General features: G+C 40.5%; 1 long non-coding RNA gene across 2 annotated transcripts; it reads right to left on the minus strand.

Annotated features, from left to right (window-relative positions):
* Positions 1-14,778: 14,778 nt before the first annotated feature.
* Positions 14,779-17,873, minus strand: LOC143689534 (uncharacterized). Of its 2 annotated transcripts, none has more exons than XR_013178819.1 (3): positions 17,382-17,873; positions 15,790-15,849; positions 14,779-15,001 (listed from the first exon to the last, which is right to left on the minus strand). It is a non-coding gene; the product is annotated as an uncharacterized LOC143689534 (long non-coding RNA). The 2 variants fall into 2 exon arrangements; XR_013178820.1 differs by lacking the exon at positions 17,382-17,873 and adding an exon at positions 16,944-17,026.
* Positions 17,874-25,366: the final 7,493 nt, after the last annotated feature.

Below are 25,366 nucleotides of genomic sequence, written 5' to 3' on the forward strand. Positions count from 1 at the left end.
GTGTATACTAGAGTAACGACTGTGGATACTTTCTAGAGCTAAAAGGGTGTTAATGATACTTTTGAGCAGTATAAATCAGGACTGACCTGATTTATATTTTAAGAAAAAAGGCTTCTCTGGTAATAGGTGGAATGGGTTAGACCAGGCAGGGAGACCATTCTAGGTTAGAAATATGTAGCAGGTAAAAACAGAGAAAAGGGAGCAAATTTGAAAGGTAATGGATGGGGGATGTTGGATCCCCCATGTTCCACTAAATGTAACCCCCCAGAACCAAGGTGGATAACAGAATTAGAAAGTAGTGATTGAACATGGTGCCATCTGGTGTCAAATTAATGGATGAAACCTTATACTATAACACAGTGTCTTTATCATAATGAGGTCGAAGTAAGGGTAAGAAGCAGAGGTGGTAGGCTGGGTGAATGCCTTACGCAGACCGGATGCAAGTGACTGGGGGTGATTACTGCCTTATTGATGAATCTGATGAATTTTCAATACTTTGGGCAAAGATCAATTTATTGTTTTCCTCCCCATTCTACCCTTGGTTCAAGAAGCTTTTCCCAGGGAGCCTCACAGCTTGTTTCCTTACTCCCCTCAGATTTCTGCTGAAGATGGGGAGGAAAAATTACTGGTGAAAACTCAGAGGTTGAAAAAATAAATCCAAGTTGTACTTTTGTCTAGTGTTTTTGGAAAAAAAAAGGACAATGAAATTACATCTCTCTGTTTTAAAAGTGCAAACATTTATTATTTCTGCTATTGTGCAATCTTCATTCATCATATTCCATCCAGTTTTTAGGGTCTTAATTTTTGCTTTTTATTGGCTACTGAATATATATAAAGTAATAGCTATAAGACATGTGTAAAGCTTAGAGAAATAACGCTACCATGAACACTCACATATCCATTGCCTAGTTTAAGAAGTAGGCCATTTCAGTCCCTTTGAAGCCCATTTTGTGCATCTCTTGGATTCCATCCCTCTCCATCCTTCCCTGAGGGAGTCACTGTCTTGAATTTTGTGTTTATCATTCTGTTATTTTTCTTTATGATTTTATCAAATATCCATCTCTAATCAATGCATTGTTTAGTTTTCTGTATTTTTGAGCTTCATATAAATGTAATCATGCTGAATCTAGTCTTCTGTGGCTTACTTTTGTGCCCACATTTTGTTTTTGAAATTCATCCCCATTCACTCATGTTTATCGCCACACAATATTTCATTTAAAGAACCAACCCCAAGCTATATTCTTTCTCTTATCAATGGATTTTGGGGAATTTCATTTTTTTTATTTTTACAAACATTGTTACTAAAAATATTTTGTCTTCTGATATATTTATGTGCAAGGATTTCTTTAGAGAATATGCCTAGAAGAGAAATTTCTAGATCATCAGATACGTACATCTTCAGAATGATTAATTAATGTCAAACTGTTTTCCAAACTGCTAGCATCCACTTCTGGAGCCACTAGAAGAGTATTTGAGTGCTCTTTTCCCTCATCTCTAATCAAATCAGATATTGCAGAGTTTTTAAATTTGCCAATCTGGTGGATATTAAACAGAATCTCATTTTAGTTTTGATGTGCATCTCCCTGAATAGTAATGAAGGTGAGAATCTTTCCTCATATTTATTTGCTATTCTTTTTTCCCCTCTCTGAAGTGCTGTTCATTCTTTTTGCCCATTTATAAATTATTCTGCTTGTCTTTTCCTTATTGATATTTTGCAAATCTTCATATAGTCTAGTCTATAGTCTTTCATCAGTTGTGTGTGAAGGAAATATCTATTCCCAGTTGGTAGTGTTTCTTTTTATTATTATTTTTTCATGGTATTCTGATGAACAGAAATTTTGCATTTACTATAATTGAGTTTCATCATCTTTCCTTTTATAGTTTGTGCCCATTTGTGTCTTGTTTCAGAAATTCTTTCTTATTCCAAATCTTGTTTGTCTTCTGCCTTAATTTCCCAGCTATTATGACAAAAACCACACAATGGTTAGTTTTATCGATGAAAACTTATTGGACCATGGTTTTGAGGCTAGAAGCAGTCTGTGATGATTGGGTTCTGGAGTCAAACTGGCCAGGTGATGATGCCCAGTTGTCTGGTCAGGCAAACACTGGCCTAACCATTGCTGAAAGGGTACTTCATGGCGAGGTTGATAAATAGGAAGTGTATTAAATCATCAGTCAGTTGATTACAGCTGTGGTTGATTACATATATGATCAACTAAGCACATGTCTCCCACAAATGAGATAGTCCAATCAGTTTAAGGCTTTTAAGGGAGAAGAGAGATCCAGATTGTTTCACTTCTTCTTCAGCCAGCGAACCTCTCCTGTGGAGTTCATCCAGACCCTTCATCGGGGCCGCAAGTTTCACAGCCTGACCTACAGGTTTTGGACTCTTCCCTTCCCACAGTTGTGTGAGATATCTTTATAAATATTATATTCACAGATCTCTCCTGTTGGTTCTGTTTCTCTAGAAAACCCTGACTAACACGAAGTCCCAAAGATTTTTCAATGGGGACTTATTGGTACATGGTTTTGAGGCTAGAAGAAGTCCAAAAGCAAGGTATCAGTGAGGCTATGCTTTCTTTCTCAGCAATCTGGGGCTTGCTTGTTGGCAATCCTTGGATTCCTTAGTTTTTATCTCACATGGCTATGTCCTCTCTCTTCTCTGCTGGGTTCCTGCTGATTCCTTACTTATCTTCATGGCCCTTTCCAGTAATCAGGATTAAGGCACCCTCTCATTCTGTTGGGCTGATCCTTACCTAAAATAATACCTTCAAGAGGTCCTGTGTTTCAGTGGGTTCACAGCCACAGGAATGCAGATTAGATTAAGAACCTGTCTAAGTTGTGGTACATACTTCAATTTAACACATCTTCCAAAAAAACTTTTTCCTCTGGTTTGCCTTTCTCTTGTTTGTTTTCTAAAACTTTTATAGGTTTGTTTTCTATATCTGAGTATTTGATCCACCTGGAATTTATTTTTATGTGTGGTATGAGGTTGGAGTCTGTTTAGCTCGACAGCAGGAATTTATTGCAGCACATTTTCAGAGGCTAGAAGGCTTGCTTCCTCCTGGGGTCAGTATCTTCTGGCTGGCTGACAATCTGTGGGCTCCTTGGCTTTTCTGTCATATGGCAATGCATATGGCAGCATTTTCTTCTTTCTATTCTGGGTTCTGTGGACTTTCAAGTTCTGGCTGCTCCCCATGGCTTCCTCTCTGTGCCTGATTTCCTTTGTTTACGAGGACTTCCTATTGGATTATGGTCCAACCTCAATCAGTTTGGGCACACCTTCACAATTAACATCTTCAAAGGTCCTATTTAGAAATGCATTCCCACTCACAAGACCAGTGGTTGGGCCTGAACATGCATTTTCGGGGGAATATGTTTCAATCCCCAGTAGAGTCTAATTTTATTGTATTCAATATGGACAAACATTGTTAAGGCTCTCCATTTCTTCCTAGGCTAATTCCAGTTGTGTTAGATAATCTCAGAAGATAACTCTGACCAATTCCTTCCCTCCTTGACTGTTATCCACTCCATCCATTAACAGGTAGGGTAGGGACTACTTTTCTTCCCCTTAAAGAAAGCGCTTGATCTAGTGACTTGCTTTAACAAATAGAGAATGGTCATGTGAAGGAGAATTGAGACACTCCAGCCAAAAGTCAGCACCAAGGCCCCAGACATGTGAAAACTGTCTTCTTGGACCTTCCAGCCCAACCCGGCCCATCCACTAGCTGTAGATGCATGACTGAGTTGAGATGAGACCAACAGAAGAGCTGGCCAGTCAATAGGAAACTGTAAAATGGTCATTATGCTAGTCTGAAAGTGTTGTGTACCCCAGAAAAGCCATGTCCTTTAATCCTGATTCAATATTGTGTGTGTGTGTGTGTGCGCGCGCGCGCGCGTGCTTTTGATTAGATTATCTCCATGAAAATGTAGTGTGCCCAATTCAAAGTGTGGCCTTTGGTTAGATGGAAATTTGACCCCACCCATTCTAGGCGGGTCTTAATTAGTTTACTAGAGTCCTTTAAAAGGGAGACACATTCTGGAGAAACCTCAGATGCAGACTCTTTTGAAGAATAGTTGCTTCAGAGTTTACAGAGCCATGAATGTTTGGAGATACTTGGAGTGCTGACAGAGAAAGCAGATGCTTAGACATGGGTAGAAACCAGCAGACATCGCCATATGCCTTCCCGTGAGATGCTAAGCCAGCCAGAATCCAGAGTTGTGTCCTGGAGGAACTAAGTGAAGACCCACAGATGCTTAGAGAGGAAACCACTGGCATCAGAAGCTGGAAGCAGTGGAACTGGGAACAAAGACTAGCAGATGCCAGTCACATGCCTTCCTAGCTGACAGAAGTGTTCTAGATGGCATCAGCCTTTCTTGAGTGAAGGTAACCTCTTATTGGTGCCTTAATTTGGACATTCTCATGGTCTTAAGAACTGTAAACTTACAACTTAATAAATTTCCTTTCTAAAAGCAGTTCCATTTATGGTATGTTGCATTCTGGCAGCTTTAACAAACTAACACAGTCAGTCTTTTAAGATGGTATGTTTTGGGGTATTTGTGACATAGTAATAGATAACTGCCCTGTCATAAATAATTTCCATACATGTAAGAATTGGTTTCAAGATGATTTATTCTGTTTGTTGGTCAATTTTGTCTCAATTATTTTCTGCTAGGGCAAGTATTTCCACCTTGTTCTTTTTCATGAGTGTCTTGGCTTTGCGTGTTCATACAATGTTGCCAAATTACACACACACACACACACACACACACACACACACACACAAACCTCTACATTAAATTGTTGGGATCTCAGTTCAATTTGGGGAGAAGGGATTTTTTTGCAACATCAAGTCTTCCAATCCATGAACATGATCTTTCTCCATTTATTTGGTCTACTTTAATGCCACTTAAGATTATATTTATAATTTTCTCCATAAAGGTCTTAGACATCTTTTATAAGATTTATTTTTATGTACTTTGTTTTTTGTTGTTGATATTGTAAAACCTCATTATTAGGTAACGTATAAATGCAACTTACTGCTGTATACTGATTTTGTATTCAGCAACTTGTTAAGTGCTCTTACTAATTTTTAAACTTTATCTTCAGATTTTTAGAGTTTTCTATGTTGACAATCCTATTATCTGTGAACAATAACAGTTTTGTTTCCTCCTTTCAAAACTTATATATTTTATTTCTTTTTCTTACCTTGCTTCATTGGCTAAGACTGCTGGTACAATGTTTAATAGAAGAACTCTTATTCCTGATCATAAAATAATATTTTTATTTTCACCATTAAGCATATTTTTGCTATAGCTTCTTTATAGACAAACTTTATCAGGTTAAAAAGTTTTCTTCTATTTCTTTTTACTTTAATGGAAAGAAATTTTTTACAAACCAGGATAGGATGCTTATTTTTATTAAATATAATTTTTTCTCCTTAACTTGTTGCTGTGGTATATTAATTTAAAATATATTCTAATGTTGATCCAATTTTGAATTCCTAGAATGAAACCAACTTTGTAATGATGAATTACGTTTTCTGTCCATTGTTGGAATCAGTTCACTCATATTTTGCTTAGGATTTTTGCATCTGTGATCATTTGTGAAGTTGACCCATAATTTTTCATTCTTATATTGCTCTTGCCTGGCTTTAACGCATGTCTTGCTTTTGTTGATATTATAAAATGAGTTGGAAAGTATTTTTAAAGCCTGGAAAAATTTGTTAAAGACAGGATTTATTTGTTCCTTAAATATTTCATAAAACCTGCCTGTAAAACACATGGGCATGATATTTTTTGTGGGAAGATTTTTTATTATTTATTCAATTTCTTTAAAGCATATGTGTCCTGGAGTCAGTTTTGACAACTTATATTTTTCTAGGAATTCATCCATTTCTAGAAAATTGTTCATAATATCCTCTTCTTATCCCATTAATCTTTAATTATATCCCTTTTTATGATCTAATAGTATTTATTTGTGCTTTCTTTCTATTAATTAGTCTTTCCAGAGATTTGTCAATGTTATTAGGCCTTTTAAAAAATCTTTTAATTTTGTTGAGCTTTGTTTTGTGTTTGTTCTCTGCTCTTATATTTATAATTTCTCTCTTTCTACTTTCTTTGGGTTTATTTTGTTCTTTTTCTAACTTCTAAAGTTGGAGGCTTAACTCATTCATTTTTAACCTTTATTCTTTTATACTATATGCATTTAAGGTACTATAAATGTCCCTCTAAATACTCCCTTATTTGTATATCTCTAATTTTGACAAGTGGCATTATTGTTCAGTTCTAAATACTTTCTAACTTTAATTATGATTTCTTTGATCCATGAGCTATTTAGAAGCGAATTTTTCAATTTCCAAATCTATGGGTTTTTCCCTGGGTTTAAAATTTTTGAAAATTAAAAGATGTAAATTCCTAAAACAATTTTTTTAATGAAAAAAATTGATTTATAAATGAATTGCATCGAGGTCAGAGATTGTGGACACCAATTCTTTATACTTTGTAGAGGCTATATCATGGTTAGTACACAAGTCATTTCATAAGTTGCTCCATGGGGCTTGAAAAGAAGGAATGCATATTTTCCCGTTGTTGGGTTCAATGCCTATGGAGCGGTTAGAGTAAGTTTGCTTATGGTTGTTTAAATCATCTTTGTCCTCACCCTCTTCTTCGTCTGCTTGACTATAGATCTCTCTTTTATGTTTAACTTCTTGGCTGGCTTTGGGAATTTGTGTATACCTACATCTGCACTGCCCCTTCCCTCTGTATGACTCTGAAACTTAGCCAGTGGTCTAGTTCACCCTTGTTAGGTTATGTGCAGAAACAAACAACCCCCCAATCTCCTTGGCTCCCAACCATAAATGCTTACTTCTTGTTCCTATTACGTGTTATCATTAGGCCAACACTGTTCCATGTCCTCACGCTGGAAAAGTAGCCCAAACCTGGGCCTGGACTGCTTTGCATCAGAGGAAGGAGAGCCATACAGAACTACCTGAAAGCTTTTAAAGCTTCTGCTTGGTTGGGGCCTCTAACCCTTTCACTCACGTTTTATTTGGCAAGCAAGCCACATGGCTGAGCCTGATGTTAGGGGGATGGGGAAATAGAACCTTATTACAGGAGAGAGGAGAGAATGATCAGAAACAATAAGGCAATCTACAACACCTGCGTTTTTGTTGTTTTGAATATACACTACTCAGAATTTCTAAACCAGATCTCTGGTAACTAATTCAGGGCTGCCCATTGCCTGGCCCCAGTTACAAGGTCCATCCAGGTTGAAACAGCTGAGCCAGATGACAATTATTTATGCTTTGGTTATATATGCTGTACTGCCTTTTGCATGCATTTTTGTCTCATTTTAGCCATTAGCTTGAAGAATGAAAAACTCACATAAACACATATATCTAGTTTTGCTTATAATTTACGGGATTAAAAAAAAAACTACCAGAATTTTATGGATGAACCACAGCCCAAGGGCCCCTGCTGTTTTTGCAATTGCCTATTAACTTACCTGTATTCCCTACTAGACTGTACGGTAAGGTAGGTGTTGTCTTTTGCTCACTATTGTTTCCCCCTGGCTAGCACAATGCCTTGCAGTTAATAAAATTATGTTTTATTTTATTTTAACAGTTGATAAAAATTTGTTAGATGAATAAACAAACTAAACTGGAAGTAGAATATAAGGCCCAGATCCCAAATTGAGTGAACAAGGTCTAGCTGGTAAAGGCAATCTATGCTCATTAGAAGCCTTTGATGAACTAGAGAAAACGTTAATGCTAAATCAACAAAGTCCTCAGGGATAGTCTGTCTTTCTCTATAAAGCCAGATGACCAACAGAAGCCCTGGACAGAATGAAATCAGCCTCTATGTTGGTGGAAGTGAACAAGTTCCTTTGCCCTCAGTCCTTTTAGGATTCACAGTCGGCACCTGTCAGCTAAATAATGACTGTCTTTATTTTCTGTCGTACCCTGCGAGAGCAGCACCCTGTGAGAGCCCAATAAAAGTTGTCAGACTGGATGAATGAATGGATGCTGGCAGTGAGAAATGCCATGTCAGTTTTCCATCTGAGAACCTGCCTCGCCCATAGACACAGAAGCACCAGCAGCTGTCATGCCTGAGCTCTGCCGTGAACCTGCTGCCTGCCTTTTGGTGAACTGTTCCCACAATACAATGTTTTTCCACATCGTGGCAGGCTTTGCACCACGTAGGGCACATTTTCTCTTTCATCACCCATGATCAAGGGTGGATAGGATGTGCTTATTTATTTGTCTGTGCAATAAAGATCTACCAGGCGCCTACCCTGTGCCAGGTCTTCACGCTACAGTGGTGAGCAAAACACAGTCCCGCCTCTTGGAGAATTCTACTGGGGAGGACAGTTAATTCAATGAGTAATTTCTCAGACTTCTGATTTGTATTATGCTAACTGAAGTACATTGTACTGCGAGGGCAGGTGTCCTGGTTTGAAACTGTTGTGTACCCCTGAAAAGCCATGTTGTTTAACCCTGATTCAGTTTTCCCGGGTGGGATCTTTTTTTTTTAAATTTATTTATTAATGTAAAAAAATTTAACAAACGAACTAAAACATTAATGTATATAATCAGTAATTCACAATATCATCACCTAGTTGCATATTCATCATTTCTTAGAGCTTTTGCATCAATTCAGAAAAAGAAATAAAAAGACAATAGAAAATGAAAACAGTAAAAAAAAAGATTATACATACCATACCCCCCAACCCTCGCCCTCATCGATCACTAGCATTTCAAACTAAATTTACCCTAACATTTGTTCCCCCTATTGTTTATTTTCACTCCATATGTTCTACTCGTTTGTTGACAAGGTAGATAAAAGGAGCATCAGACACAGTGCTTTCACAATCACACAGTCACACTGTGAAAGGTATGTCATTATTCAGTCATCCTTAAGAAACATGGCTACTGGAACACAGCTCTACATTTTCAGGCAGTTCCCTCTAGCCTCTCCATTACATCTTGAATAACAAGGTGATATCTACTTAATGCATAAGAATAACCTCCAGGATAACCTCTGGACTCTGTTTGGAATCTCTCAGTCATTGATACTTTGTCTCATTTCACTCTTTCCCCTTTTGGTCGAGAAGGTTTTCTCAATCCCTTGATGCTGAGTCTCAGCTCATTCTAGGATTTCTGTCCCATGTTGCCAAGATGGTGAACATGGGATGTTCCATGTTGCCTGGGAGTCATGTCCCACATAGATAGGGGTAGGGTGGTGAGATTGCTTGTTGTATTGGCTAGAGAGAGAGGCCACATCTGAGCAACAAAAGAGGTTCTCTTGGGGGTGACTCTTAGGCCTAAATTTTAAGTAGACTTGACATATCCTTTGTGGGGTTAAGTTTCATATGAACAAACCCCAAGACTGGAGGCTCAGCCTATAGCTTGGTTGTCCACACTGCTTGTGAGAATATCAAGAATTCAACTTGGGAAAGTTGCATTTCTCCCTGTTCTCACCATTCCTCGGAGGGGGCTTTGCAAATACTTTTCCACTCACTGATCAAATCACTCTGGGATTCATCGGGGCATCACTCTGGACAAACCAACAAAATCTCATGTCCTATCTGAGATTCCAAGTACTTATGGTGTTCAATCAAACTATCTACATAAGTTATATCAGGAAATGCACTAGTCAAAATATAAATTTTGGGACTTCAGGAGAAGATGGCGGCTTAGTAAGACGCGCGGGTCTTAGTTCCTCCTCCAGAACAGCAACTAAAGAAACAGAAACAATACGAAACAGCTCCCGGAGCCAGGACAGAGACCAAAAAGACAGCGTACCCCATTCTGGAACAGCTGAACAGGCAGGGAGAATCCGCTGTGGTGAGATACCCGAGGGGCGCACGTTTTCCCGGCCAGGGCGGTGGCGACTGGGGTCCCCTCCACGCATGTGACTCCCCGGTCTGACTGGGAACGTTGGATAGCAGGGCCCTCCCGCCACGCTTGGCGTCTCGGGCCAGCTGGGCAATTTGGACCGGCACTCCCCCAAGCCGCAGTGGCCGGCGACCCCCCCTCCACGCGCGGTTTCCCGGGCCGACTGCAAGATTCTGATTGGCAAGTTAAAGGAGCCACAGCATCTTTTACTGGTGGGACCCGCAGACAGACGAGCACCACGAGCGCCACCTACTGGGCAGGAAAAGAAAAACAGAGCCCAGAGATTTCACAGAAAAACCTTTCAACCAGCCGGGTCCCACACCCAGGGAAATCTGATCAAATGCCCAGACACCAGCAGAAAATAATGGATGACGCTTGGAAAATTGAAGATATGGCCCAGTCAAAGGAACAAACCAATAGTTCAAATGAGATACAGGAGCTGAGACAACTAATGCTGAATATACGAACAGAAATGGAAAAACTCTCCAAAAACCAAATCAATAAATTGAGGGAGGACATGAAGAAGACATGGGCTGAACAAAAAGAAGAAATAGAAAATCTGAAAAAACAAATCACAGAACTTATGGGAGTGAAGGACAAAGAAGAAAAAATGGAAAAAACAATGGATACCTACAATGGTAAATCTAAAGAGACAGAAGCTACAATTAGTGAACTGGAGGATGGAACATCTGAATTCCAAAAAGAAACAGAAACTATAGGGAAAAGAATGGAAAAACTTGAGCAGGGGATCAGGGAACTGAATGACAATATGAAGCACACAAATATACGTGTTGTGGGTGTCCCAGAAGGAGAAGAGAAGGGAAAAGGAGGAGAAAAACTAATGGAAGAAATTATCACTGAAAATTTCCCAACTCTTATGAAAGACCTAAATTTACAGATCCAAGAAGTGCAGCACACCCCAAAGAGAATAGACCCAAATAGGCGTTCTCCAAGACACTTACTAGTTAGAATGTCAGAGATCAAAGAGAAAGAGAGGATCTTGAAAGCAGCAAGAGAAAAACAATCTGTCACATGCAAGGGAAACCCAATAAGACTATGTGTAAATTTCTCAGCAGAAACCATGGAGGCTAGAAGACAGTGGGATGATATATTTAAATTACTAAAAGAGAAAAACCGCCAACCAAGACTCCTATATCCAGCAAAATTGTCCTTCAAAAATGAAGGAGAAATTAAAACATTTATAGACAAAAAGTCACTGAGAGAATTTGTGACCAAGAGACCAGCTCTGCAAGAAATACTAAAGGCAGCACTAGAGTCAGATACGGAAAGACAGAAGAGAGAGGTATGGAGTAAAGTGTAGAAAGAAGGAAAATCAGCTATGATATATATAATACAAAAGCCAAAATGGTAGAGGGAAATATTATCCAAACAGTAATAACACTAAAAGTTAATGGACTGAATTTCCCAATCAAAAGACATAGACTGGCAGAATGGATTACAACCCAGCAATACCACTGCTAGGTATCTACTCAAAGGACTTAAGGGCAAAGACACAGATGGACATTTGCACACCAGTGTTTATAGCAGCATTATCTACAATTGCAAAGAGATGGAAACAGCCAAAATGTCCATCAACAGACGAGTGGCTAAACAAACTGTGGCATATACCTATGATGGAATATTATGCAACTTCAAGACAGACTAAACTTATGAAGCATGTAATAACATGGATGGACCTAGAGAACATTATGCTGAGTGAGTCTAGCCAAAAACTAAAGGACAAATACTGTATGGTCCCACTGATGTGAACCGACATTCGAGAATAAACTTGGAATATGTCATTGGTAACAGAGTCCAGCAGGAGTTAGAAACAGGGTAAGATAATGGGTAATTGGAGCTGAAGGGATACAGACTGTGCAACAGGACTAGATACAAAAACTCAAAAATGGACAGCACAATAATACCTAAGTGTAATGTAACTATGTTGGAACACTCAATGAAGCTGCACCTGAAATACAGTTTTTTGTTTGTTTGTTTGTTTGTTTGTATCTTTTGTTTTTGTTTTTTTCTTTTTCCTTTTTATATATATATATATTTTTATTAGTATTATTATTTTAATTCTCTTCTCTATATTAACATTCTATATCTTTTTCTGCTGTTTTGCTAGTTCTTTTCCTAAATCGATGCAAATGTACTAAGAAATGATGATCATACATCTATGTGATGATACTAAGAATTACTGAGTGCATGTGTAGAATGGAATGATTTCTAAATGTTGTGTTAATTTCTTTCCTTTTTTTTGATTAATAAAAAAAGTTAAAAAAAAATTTGTACTGGGTGGGATCTTTTGATTAAGTTGTTTCCACGGAGATGTGACCCACCCAATTGTGGGTGGGACCTTTTGATTAGGTGGTTTCCATAGAGTTGTATCTCCACCCATTCAATGTGGGGTTGCTTACTGGAGCTCTGTTCTAGTTTGCTAGCTGCTGGAATGCAATATACCAGAAACAGAATGGCTTTTAAAAAGGGGAATTTAATAAGTTGCTAGTTTACAGTTCTAAGCCCGAGAAAATGTCCCAGTTACTTCAAAGCATTCTAAGACTTCTCTATCAGGCTTCTCACAACTCCTCCGGATTCTTCCCCTTATCTATTTAAAAACCCATTCCAACATGTTTGGTATTTGCAAATCACAGCAACACCCTACTCCTGGTAACAAAATCTGTTCTAGTTTGCTAGCTGCTGGAATGCAATATACCAGAAATGAATGGCTTTTAAGAAGGGGAATTTAGTAAGTTGCTAGCATACAGTTCTAAGTCTGAGAAAATGTCCCAATTAAACAAATATATAGAAATGTCCAATCAAAGGCATCCAGGGAAAGATACCTTCATTCAAGAAGGCTGATGAAGTTCAGGGTTTCTCTCTTATGTGAGAAGGCACATGGCGAACACAGCCAGGGCTTCTCTCTTGGCTGGAAGGGCACATGGTGAACACAGCATCATCTGCTAGCTTTCTCTCCTGGCTTCCAGTTTCATGCAGCTCCCCAGGAGGCGTTTTCCTTCTTCATCTCCAAAGGTCGCTGGCTAGTGGATTCTCTGCTTCATGGTACTGCAGCATTCTCTGCTCTCTCCAAATCTCCTTCATTCTTCAAAATGTTTTCTCTTTTATAGGACCCCAGAAACTTATCAAGACCCACCCAAATGGGTGGAGACATGTCATCACCTAATCCAGCTTAACAACCATTCTTGATTAATTCATAGCTCCAGGGAGATGATCTGATTACAGTTTCAAACACACAATATTGAATGGGGATTATTCTGCCTTTATGAAATGGAATTTAGATTAAAACATGGCTTTTCTAGGGGACATACATCCTTTCAAACCAGCACAAGCCCTTTTAGAGGAAACCATTTTGGAAAAAGCTTCAGAGACCACACAGCCAGAGACCTTTGGAGATGCAGAGACCTTTCGTGATACCCCTGGGGAATCCTTACGAAAGGAGAAGCCGGGAGAGAAAGCTACCACATGTCACCACATGACTTCCCAGCTGACAGAGGTGTTCCAGATACCATCAGCCTTTCTTTCTTTTTTTTTTTTTTTACATGGGCAGGCACCGGGAATCAAACCCAGGTCCTCGGGCATGGGAGGCAAGCATTCTTGCCTGCTGAGCCACCGTGGCCGGCCCCCATCAGCCTTTCTTGAGTGAAGGTAACCTTTTGTTGGTGCCTTAATTTGGACATTTTCATGGACTTAGAACTGTGAACTTACAATTTAATAAATTCCATCTTAAAAACCCGTTCCAGGGTGGGCCACGGTGGCTCAGCCAGCAGAGTTCTTGCCTGCCATGCTGGAGACCTGGGTTTGATTCCCAGTGCCTGCACATACAGAAAACAAAAAAACAAAAAAGCTGTTCCATTTCTGGTACGTTGCATTTCAGCAGCTTTAACAAACTAAAACAGCAGGTAAAAGAAAATGAACCAAATGTAGCTCCAGGAACCAGAGAAGGTCTTCCAGGGAAGTAAGGTTTCAGATGAGCTTTGAACGATGAATAGTTATTTAGACCAAGAACGGGGTGGAGTGGAGAACTGGAAATTCACTATTTGTAAATCTTTGTGCTTTTAATGAACAGAGTGAAGAGACAGTGGTGTGTGTGTGTGTGTGTGTTAAAATCACAGGCTCTGGGCTAGACCTCCTGGGCTCTACTTCTCATTCTACCATTTACTAGTTCAATTTCCTCTTCTGCACAAGGCAGAGAGCAACTGCACCTGTCTCAGGGTTATTGGGAGAAATAGCTGAGTTAATCATGTAAGTTAAGGCCTCGAGGAAGCATGCGATGCCTGTTGGCCTTAATGCTATTTCCTGGAATATTCAGCAATGCCCTTTGCACCTCACCTAATTTTTTCCAGATTGAAACATTCTCTACCTGTGAAACATGAGTCACCTAACAGAGCTACGCTACCACAGTAGAATCCAGGCTGCTGAGCTTAGTTTCTTTTTGGCTTTGGTTGTTGTGGATGTGTCCACTGTGTACAGTGGAGACTGCATATGGGAATGATGACATGAGGTGCACACGTGGTAGTCACATGGTGCTGTTATAGGTCACATAATGGAATGCGTTTTTCCTGTTTCCATATGTAGGCCCAGAGATAAGATGGCCACCTTGATAGAAGTAGAGCTCTGGGACCTCGAGATAGCAAATCACAAACTCATTTCAAAGTTATCAATACACAGATTTTTGTAGTATCTCATGGTATTAAATCAGCTTTCATTGCACCATTTTCTTTCAGTTGACAATTTTTTTTTTTTTGGTTTACAGGAGAGATTTATTTGAAGAAATATTACAACATATAAAAACTACACAAAGTCTTAATTTCCACTCATTCAGTGGTAGATTTAATATAATGCATAATAAAAAGTCCTTCTGTCTCAGGGTTGCACAATGTCTTAAGTCACACAGCTTTCCTGGACTCTTTAGTGATGATCTTTGTGGTTATGTTTTGGGAAGTGCTTTGAAGTCCCTTTCCAATAAAGGGTGCACTAAAACAGTTGTTCAGGCCATAATTAAAAAGTCTCAGGCTTTTCTAGAGGCTAGAAGCAAAACCCCCTGCAAAATATACAAATAGACTTGACAGAAAAAAAAAAACCTGAAAAAAAAAAGGCACAACTTACAAATTGCAAATTATTGCTGTTTTCCAAAATTATACTCTGTTCCAGAATACTTGTCAAATGCCCACATGAGCTTGGAGTATTGTAGGGTTTAATTTTCTAACTTGCCCATTACCCACTTCTCAGCAATCTTTTTGATTTTCAATGAATTCCATAGGTTTCTTTATAACTCTTGTAAAAATAAAGTCAGATTCTATCCCAGTTTTGTTCGCATTTAAATACAGACATACAGAAAAAAAAAACTGTAAAATATTTCTAGATTCTAGAATTAAGGGAAACCTTTGCTTTTGTTGTTCTTGTTTTTCTGCATCTGTTTCATAAAAAAATCCATGCTGTAGCTTTTCTAAGTGAATTTAGAAAATAGTACTTAGTTCTAAGCAATTCCTTAGGAATATCATTCATTTATTTTAAAACAAAACATTTATATTTAAAACAATCAAAAACTTAGCTGATAAAAGAAATACTAGGTTTTGTAGGAAAATTCCTCAGTCCCCTTATGTTTTGCTTGAAAAGAGTTAATATACAATATTTACAACTTGACTTTTTATGGTTCTTGAGAGACCTTGTCTTGGATTGATTCATTATTGAGCTGGAGTTAAAATTTTGGGAAAAGATAATTCCACTGCTCAGCAGGCCAGTGGCTTTCAGACTGGCTACATTAACTCCACCTACTGCCAACCTAGCCAAAGAATCAATAAAAGCTGGTGGAATAAGAGAAGTCATAAATTTGATTTCTATTTCCCAAATCACTTCATTCTGGGCTGACCTCATTTTGCCAGTCTGATTTGATCACAGGGTCATTTTCCGATGTGTTGCACCCGGCAATCTGAAATGCACAACGTGTTGGTTACAATCTGATCCTGGGGGAGTATTTGCTCACGTTACAAGCAGCTCCCCAATTTGACATAATCATTCTGAAGGGCAGTTGCCCCTCAGGGAAGCCCTCGGGCTAAAAAAAAACAAAACAAAACCCTGGGAGGCGCCCATCCCTGTCCTGGGGTGCATTGACAAAACTGGCCGAGCTCAGGGGCATTATGTAGGGGTGTCCTGGATCTGCCCCCACCCCCGGCTCATTTCCAGTCAAACCTTTAATAATTTACAAGGAGTTCTTTGTGCCCCCAAATGGTTTCATATTTATGATAGCTCTTAATATAAGGGAAATACTCAATCCAAAGATTCTTTTGAAATGTTCCCCTTAGCCTTAGAATAATCAGTTTTGTAATAACATTCTTTCTACCACTCAGAATGTTAAAACTACTTTGAAAGCCACAGAGCTCATTGGGTTTAATTTTAGAGCCTGGAAAGGACCAAACACACTAGTGATTTTGTCTCATAAGTGAAGAAACCGAGGCCCTAAGGGAATTTCCTGGACTAGCCCCAAGTCATATGGGCAAGTTTCTAAGAAAAACTGGGATAAAAACTGTGAGCCTTCTGAAACCCAATGCCCTCTCCACTGCTCATTCTGCCCTTCTAATCTTCCTACTAAAATGCTGGCTCGGGAAATGCTATTGTTGATATCTTTACTAACAATGAAAAGTAACGCACCCTACACTTTAAATGGCAGTCGGCAAAAGTCAGGGCCAATATTTCAATCCAGTTCTTTCCGACATCAGAGCCCAAGAGTTTAATTATATAGTACCGTCCCTGGATTTCTCAATACTTTCTTTTCTTGGCAAAAAAATATAAAACTATTTTTGAAAGTCCTGTGGCCTTGAAGGCTTAAATTATCCCACCGTATCTAACTAGCCTGGTTATCAGGCCCTATGTCTCATGATAATGCTCTCCTCTTTCTCCCTGCTTCTCGCTCCCCTCCCCCTCCCCCGCCTCCGCCCTCCCACCCCCGGGCACACAACAAAATCAGAAATCCTTCTAAAACGTCCCTTTTGGTTTTCAGTAACTAACCCCTTAAGCCTCTCTTACACTAAATTCAGCTCTTTCAGGATGTAATTGTAGCAAAACCAATACAGTCCCAAAAATGGTTTCAAGCACCACTAGAGTGGTAGTTGCTAAGGACAACACTTAAAGGCCAGGGATGGCTGGGCAGAGAGGACTCTGGGAAAGACAAAACCGCCCACCAGGTCCAGGCCAGCCTCGCACATCATAAATAACCTCTTACACATGCTTCATTGCCAGCTCCAAATGGGTTTTGAGTGTATTTGGTTTGTTTTTAAAGAGGGTGTGAGCTAAAGGCTGTCATTTAAAATTACCCAGAACCCATGTCACAAGAACAGGTGGGCCCAGATTTAAAACATAATAAACTAAAGGCTGAACTGAACCAAAGCAAGACATTCTGGAGCAATTATTTTGCTTTAGAAAAGGATTACACTTGGGACTCCTTAAAACAGTGATCTCACTTACTGCAATGAAAATGTAAATCTCTCGATCCAAGTTCGGTTAGCACACATGACCTTTCTGAAAAATGCTTGTTTTATTAAGCAAGGAATGCCTTGTAAAGAAGAACCAATTAAAGGTTTGGTTCTTTACTACAGATACTGAATGAATAAGGCCTGCAAAGCACTCTTTCCTGTTTACTTCTAAACGTTAAAGCTGCAAATAAAGCACCTCTATGGGAGCTTTTATTTTTTAAATATTACTCTAGACTTCTCTCCTGTAACACTTAGGAAAGCACAAAATTAGGTAGCAAACCCTTTGAGAGCGCATCTTATCTGATGAAAAAACACTTCGTCAGTAGATGGCGCTCTAAGAATGAGATTGCCATACCAGCCACTGAGGCCTGAACGGAACGCAAAACCTCACCAAATGTCAGCCCCACCCTGTCTCCTGCGTCTGTGTGAAGGAAATAGCTTTGCCCTGCCCTCTTAGAGGGCCCCTCTCCCCAAGCTGTCCCACTCTGCATCTCCGTGTGAGAATTCTCATGTGTGAGAATAATGAAGTCCCCATTATAACATTCTTAGAATCCTAATATTATGTAGTGGATTTGTTTGCAGCCTCTTGGTTCTGGAATGACAGCATTTGTAAAGCTTGTAGGAACCTTGAAAATCGCCTTCAATGCTCTCATTTTCTTGGTGGGGAAGTCGCCACCCTAAAATTTAAGGACTGATTGCTCAGAGTCGCCCAGCTAGTTCTTAGTTCATCCAGGACAAGAACCCTAGTGGGCTGGCTCCAAGTCCAGTGCCCCCCAGCTGTTTTGGTGACCCTTGCGGGGCATGGTGAAGAGTGAATGTTGCTGGCTCTGCATGGGAAGCCCGGTTGGGGCCAGGGTTCAGGCTGACCTCATTGACTGAGAGGGAGGGTTAAAACATCTAGGAATTTCTTTCTCCATGCTTTATACTCACGATGGCCATCCTGGTGGGACAGCCGTCTTTCTCTCCAATTTTTTTTTTTTTTTTTTGCTTTTGTCAAAATAAAACTTTATTTAGAAAGTCATTTGAAAGACATGGAGTAAGGAAACCTGTCTCAACTGGTGTCAATTACGACGTCGTCTTCTTGCCAACCCCACCAACAGTACATTGGCATGCCGAAGAGTCACGTTCTTTGGGAATTCCTACTTTTAGCTTCCTGGAGAAGTGATCTTTCCCCATAAGGCATCTTCAGTATTTTTTTTTTTTTGGTAGACGAGAACGTCATTTCCACGAAACAGTGTGTCAGTTTTAAAAAACATCAAGGTAGTCCTGATAGGTTCAACAAAGTGGGAGGGCTTGGCCACAAACCCACAAGTGGAAATGGCATCCGGGAACATGGTCCTGTTCAAAGATGCTCTGTCTTTGCATCATATATGCTCATCACCAATCCAAAGCGTGTGCAGCTCACAGTTCCTCCTCCCGACCTTGACCTTGAGGGGAAGTAAATCTCTTTGGTGTTGGTTTTGTCACGATGTATCAAGCAAATAGCCCCACTCCCTGTGGGCTCAGGACCACAATGTGACAACCCAGAGTGGAGATGGAGCCATCCTTTAACAAGATCACTGCAAGCTCTCTTTGCTCAGCACACATAGGCCCTGAGGTTCCACGTGTTGAACAGACTGACCTCTGAGAAGTCTGGCTGTTGTCTCCTGAGATGGATGGGCTCAACAGGGTCCCCTGTGGACTGCGGCACTTGCCACTGCTCGGCTAACAGTGGCATCATTTTTTTTTTTAATTTAATTTATTTTGTATTATCAAACCAAAACAACATACAACATGAACATACTTAACATACAAACATCCTGTGTATGGTGTACAATCAATGGCTCACAATATCATCACATAGTAGTATATTCATCACCATGATCATTTACTAGAACATTTGCATCACTCCAAAAATAGAAATAAAAAGAAAAAAGAAAAAACTCACACATATCAGACCCCTTACCCCTTCCTCTCATTGACCAGTAGTATTTCCATCTACTCAGTAGAATTTAACCTTTGTTCCCCCTATTTTTTTCTATACCCCTCACCAGTCCCTTTCACCGTTCATGAGTATTTCAATCTACTCAATTTATTTTAACATTTGTTCCCCCTATTATTTATTTATTTTTAATCCATATTTTTTATCCATCTGTCAATATTGTAGAGAAAACGAGCATCAGATGCAAGTTTTTCACAATCACATAGTCACATTGCAAAAGCTATATTGTTATACATACGTCTTCAAGAAACATGGCTACTGGAACACAGTTCTACAGTTTCAAGCACTCCCCTCTAGCCTCTGCAATACACCTTAAATTAAAAAGGGGATATCTATAAAATGCATAAGAATAACCTCCAGGATAAGTTTGGAATCTCTTAGCCACTGACTCTTTTGTCTCATTTCTCTCTTCCCCCTTTTGGTCCAGAAGATTTTCTCAATTCCTTGATGCTGAGTCCCAGCTTATTCTAGGATTTTTGTCCCACGTTGCCAGGGAGGTTTATGTCCCCGGGAGTCATGCCCCATATAGAGAGGGGGAGGGCAGTGAGTTTGCTTGCCACATTGGCTGAGAGAGAGATAAGCCACATCTGAGCAACAAAAGAGGATCTCTGGGGGTGACTCCTAGGCCTAATTTTAAGTAGGCTTAGTCTATCCTTTCAACAGTGGCATCTTGGAAGCAGCTGCCTGGGCGGATCCAGGGAGGTGGCTGCCCTGCCCCTCTGGCTGCCACGCCCTCCAGGCCCTGCTGTGCCCTGCCCAGACTTTCCAAGCTAATTTTTTCAAATAATTTATTTCTGTCAATCAAACCAGCACTTTCCCCATCACCCAGATTCAAAGCCCTAGAGTCCCTCTTGGCCACTCCTTTTCACATGGATTCAACATGTGCCTGGAAATGTTCTCAGCTCCAGAGTATGCAAGTGAACAAAACAGACCAAATTCTCTGCTCTCATAAGGGAAATATGAGAAATTAAATAGAATGAATAAGTTAATCATATAGCATGTTCATGTGAGGAAAAAGCAGGGAAGAGGGTATAAAATATTAGTGAGGGAATGAAAATTGGGTAAGGGAAAGCCTCACTGAGATAGCAATTGTTTTGCTAAGACGGAAGGAAGGGAGGGAAGCCGGTCGCGGAGCAGTCTACAGGAAGAGCTCTTCAGCAAAAGGGAAGAGCAGGTGTGAAGGCCCTGAGCCCAGAGCCGGCCTGGAATCTAAACTATTACCAAGTGCAGGTTTTCTTTTTCTTTTATCAGTATGTTTTTCCTCTTCCCTAGTCATTCTCCAAGCTCAGGTTCTTAAAATTCTTGTCTAACTGCTGTCCTCACCCTCAGTGTCCTCCCCAGGCTGCCCTCTACTGCCAGATCTTTCAGATAAATTGAGACGTGTCACCTAATGTGCTGTGGTCCCTGGATTGCATCCTGGAAAAGAAAAAGGACATTAACAGAAAAACTAGTGAAATCCAAATAACGTCTGGAGTTTAGCTAACAGTAATGTACCAATGCTGGTTTCTTAGTTGTGATAAATATAAGATATTAACAACAGGGAAAACTGGGTGAGGGGAATACGTGAACTCTCTATACTATCCTTGCACTTTATCTGTAGATCCAAAGTTATTCCAAAATAGAAGGTTTTCTTTTAAGATGCTATTTTTTGATATGTCACTCATCTGCTCTGGGATCTTGAAGGACTCCCTAGTACATTTAGGATGAAGTCAAAACCCCTGAACCTAGCATTTAAAGGAACTTACAGATAGTCAGATACTATTCAACAGTTATTTTTTGAATTAACCACAGTGTTCCAAACACTGTTAGACATTGAATGGTAAAGAAAATGACACGGCCTCCCCCTCAGGCAGCTTATAGTTTGGAGGGGGCCTCCAGCAAGGAAACAAGCAACTGAATTACAAGGTGATGGGTACTAGGATAGCGGATAGAAAACGTGCAAACTGCAATGGGAACCCATAGTAGGGGCTAGGGGAGACATCCTAGCTTAGAAGTGATGTCTAAGCTGAAACTGAAGAGATGGATTGGAGTCAGCCAGATGCAGGGATTTGTGGGCAGTAGGGTGAGAAAGGGATAACGAGAAAGTTCCAGCATGCTGCAGAGACCTACTGACCCCCAAGACTCAATCTCCTTTTGATCCAGACTAGTGGGCTTATTGTCCTTGGAATCCACATTGTCATTCCACTTTTGTGGCTTCTCTGATGATTCTTTGCTTTACCAGACCTCGTCTCCCAAATCCAGACAATCTTTTAAGACCCAGTTAAAATGTCATTTCTTACTTGAAGCCTTGGGAAATAGCCTCAACCTCTTATACTCATTCTCTACTTTGAAGTCCTATAACAGAGACCATGCCTCTCATTTTCCATTTAGTAATCTTCTAGCTTGATTTGTTACTTCTCTTGGTCTGGGTGTGCATGGCCAAAACTAGTATCACAAGCCACAGAAAGCAGGAGCTGTGTCTTAGCTACCTGCCCACACAATGCTTTGCAGATTGTTATGCTGGGTGCCCTGTGAAGACGAGGTAGCTTCTTTGACCACCAACTGAAAGTGAGAAAATCTCTTCCATAGGAAACGTGCAAGGATTACATGAGATACTATAACTAAAGCCCTTAGTTCAGGGTCTGGGTGCATTGTCACTACCTAACAAAAGACATATTGATTCTGTGGTCCTCGGAGAAAGCATTGGATTTCTAGTTCAGCTTATTTGCTTTGTGACCTTGGACAGGTCATCTCATATAACTCTTGGGCTTCTCTTATCTGTTAAGTGGAATAATAATAACCAAACTTGCAGTCTGGTTTTGAGACTTAAATTTATAATAATTTGTGTGTAATCACCTATTTGAAGCATCTCAATCCATTTGGGTATAATAAACATGAAGCAATTTTATTTTGCCCAGTCACTGCTTCCAACTGTGTTATGCTGCATTCTTCTCTTCCCCTGGGTCAGGTTCCCTTGGCAATATCTTAGAGAGATCTAATAACTTTCTAGTCATCTTGGTGATGCCAAAAGTCTCATTTCAGAGTTTAAGACACAGTTTTGCTCATTTCTATGACCCCGATATCAAGGTGGAAGAAAAGTTCTGTCCTTCCTCACTTTTCTCATTCCTGGCAGCAGGGCAGATCACTCCTTCTGCCTCCCTAGGGACTTGAAGAGGAGGGCCAGAGATGCCTGAAAGGAACTGGTCTGCCCCCTCTTCTCATGAGCTCCCCTTAGTTGAGGGCAGGGAGGAGGGGTGGGGAGGCAGAGGCATTCTCCTGTGACTGCCCACTAAGGGGCAGTGTAAGGAGGCATCTTGGGCTTCTCTCCGGTACCATCTGTTTCTATTGGAAGTGAGTTGAGTGGCCTCTGCTGAAGCGGTGGTCTCCCTGCAGGTGGAATGTGTGGGATTTTCAGTCCATCACTGAGCACCTCTTACCCTGGCTGGGGTCCTGTCATTTGACCCAGCAGTCATCTGGGCTGTTTAAATGTTCCTGCTCTTGCTCCTCCCAGTGGAGCCACAGAAATTTCCAGGGTTGGAGGGGGGTTCGCGCTTATCTTCTTCCCACCTGCACCTGCACCGTGGATGCTTCCAGTCTTGTGGGTCTGGGACTATTCCACCATCTTCAGAAATAGTCAAGTGGGTTCCAGTCTTTTTCCAAATGCCCCCAAATCTAAGGCTGCACACATTGATTATCCATTCTTCTCTCTCCTAGTGGGGAGAGGAATGAAAAGATTAATGGGCTATCCCTAGGCCTCCAGAATGCTCTCCAAGACTCTCTCACCACAATCTTTTGAGGACAGCTTGATGGGGAGCCCAGTGAGTGCCACAACTCAGCAAGCAGCCCTCTAGGACTGGGGTGTTCTTTTCTTATAAGTACCCTTACCCTTCCCAAGAGGTTTTCCTGGGTCAAGGGAATGAATGGCCCTCACCAGAAATGTTACATTTCCTTTCAGGCTGATGCTCTTTTTGCCTCCCCAATTCTCTTCTGGTGGTTGAGGAGTCCTATGTGAGGGGTGACAGGTGGTAGATGGACATGGTTGTGCCAGTTCTAGGGTGTCTCCAGGAAGCTCCACAGAGAATGAACTGATCCCAATGACTGGTGGCTCCTGGGAAGCTCCTTGAACTTAGAATAGAAGAGTATCTAATACCCTTTGGCCTCAGCTTTGGGCCTCAGCCTTGATTCCAGGACAACTGCAAAAATCCCACTCAACATCTAGCTCCATACTTGAAAGTGCTCTATGAACAATGCAACCTTTTACAATGAAAGTCATTAGCCTCCACCCTGCTTGTGTTATGATTTAGGCACTGTGTATTTATTCTCTACATATTTTTTTCAGGCTCCTGCTGTGTCCAGGTGCTGATCTGGGCTCTGGAATATAGAGTTGAATAATACAGACAAAATCTCTGCAATCTTGGGAGATGAGCAATAAACAAGTAAGCAGATATACAAACCAGAAAATTTCAGATTTTACTAAAGAATATGAAGGAACTAGAGTAAGGTGCAGAAGAGAGGTAGGGAGTCTCGACAGAGAGGACTAAGTTAGATTGGATGACCAGGAAAGGTTTTAGTAAGGGAGATGATGTCTGAGCTGACAAGATGGAGCTAAGAGTGGGACAATATGGGGATGGTGTACTCCCAGGAGAGAGACTAGTAAATGCAAACAGCCTAAGGGGGATTAAGTGTGGTAGGTTCCAAGAACTGACAGAAAGTTGGTGTGGGTAGAGCTTCGAGAGGGAAAGAGGCAAGAAGATGAGTGAGAAGGTATGTAGGGGCCAATATGTATAGGGCCTTGTAGGGAATAGTCAGGAATTTGGCTTTGTTACCATGTGCAAAGGGAAGCCATTGGAAAATAGTAAAGCACTGAGGAGTGACACAGTCTGATTTATGTTATAAAAGGTCATATCCCTGAGAAAGAAGAATGGATTAGGAGACAGTAAGAATGGAGGTAAGGACCAGTTAAGAAAGCTGACATTAACTGATCTAGGCAAGAAATTGCAATGACCAGGACCAGTGCACACAGACAAAAGTGAATGGATTTGTGATATATTTTGCAGTTATAGCTGACAAGGATTGTGGAGTTAGGAGGTAGCCTGAAGGAGAGGGAGAATCAAGGATGGAACCTCGGTTGAAAGTTTGAGCTTCTGAAAGAATGAGTCATTTATTAAGACAGAAGGGATTGGGAAAGGAGCAAACTTCTGGGGGAAAACTGAAAGTTCTCTTTTGGACTTACATTCAAAATGTTGAGTAGGAAGTTGAGTAAATGAATTTGGAGTTTGGGTTGGAGATGTGAGGGATAGTGATAAAACTTTAGGCGTCCTCCTAAAATCTAGCCTATTGATGGAGGGCCTAGGACCCAGCCTAGGAACACTCCAACACAAAAGGATGGAGCAGAGTAGGAAGAGCCAGAGGAAGAAACTGAGAAGTGGTCAATGAGGAAATTCAGGAGAGATTGGTACCACAGAAGACAAGAGAGAAGAGAGCTTCAAGATGTAAGGGGTGTTAACTATGTTTGGTACTTCAGAGAGGTCAAGTAATATGGGGGTTAAACAACAAAACAATATTTAGATTTTGGTGACCACAAAAAAGAGCATTTTCTGTGGGGTGAGTGCAGACAGAAGCCTTCTTGAGATGGGTTGAATTGACATTCAGATGTAAGGAAGTAGAAAGCACAATAATGGAACACTATTTGAACTGAGATGGTCTTTATATTGGTTTGCTAAGCTGCCAGAATGCAATATACCAGAAATGGAACAGCTTTTAAAAAGGGAATTTATTAAGTTGCAAATTTGCAGTTGCAAGGCCAGAAAAATGTCCAAACTAAGGCATCCAGGAAAAGATACCTTGACTCAAGAAAGGCCAATGTCTGTCACATGGGAAGGCATGTGACTGGTGTCTGCTGGTCCTTGTTCCCAATTCCATTGCTTCCAGCTTCTGATGCTAGTCATTTCATCTCTAAGCATCTGTGGGCCTTCACTTAGTTTCTCTGGGACACAACTCTGGGTTCTGGTGTGCTT

Source organism: Tamandua tetradactyla, chromosome 7, assembly GCF_023851605.1.
Source record: "Tamandua tetradactyla isolate mTamTet1 chromosome 7, mTamTet1.pri, whole genome shotgun sequence".
Taxonomy (NCBI): Eukaryota; Metazoa; Chordata; class Mammalia; order Pilosa; family Myrmecophagidae; genus Tamandua; species Tamandua tetradactyla.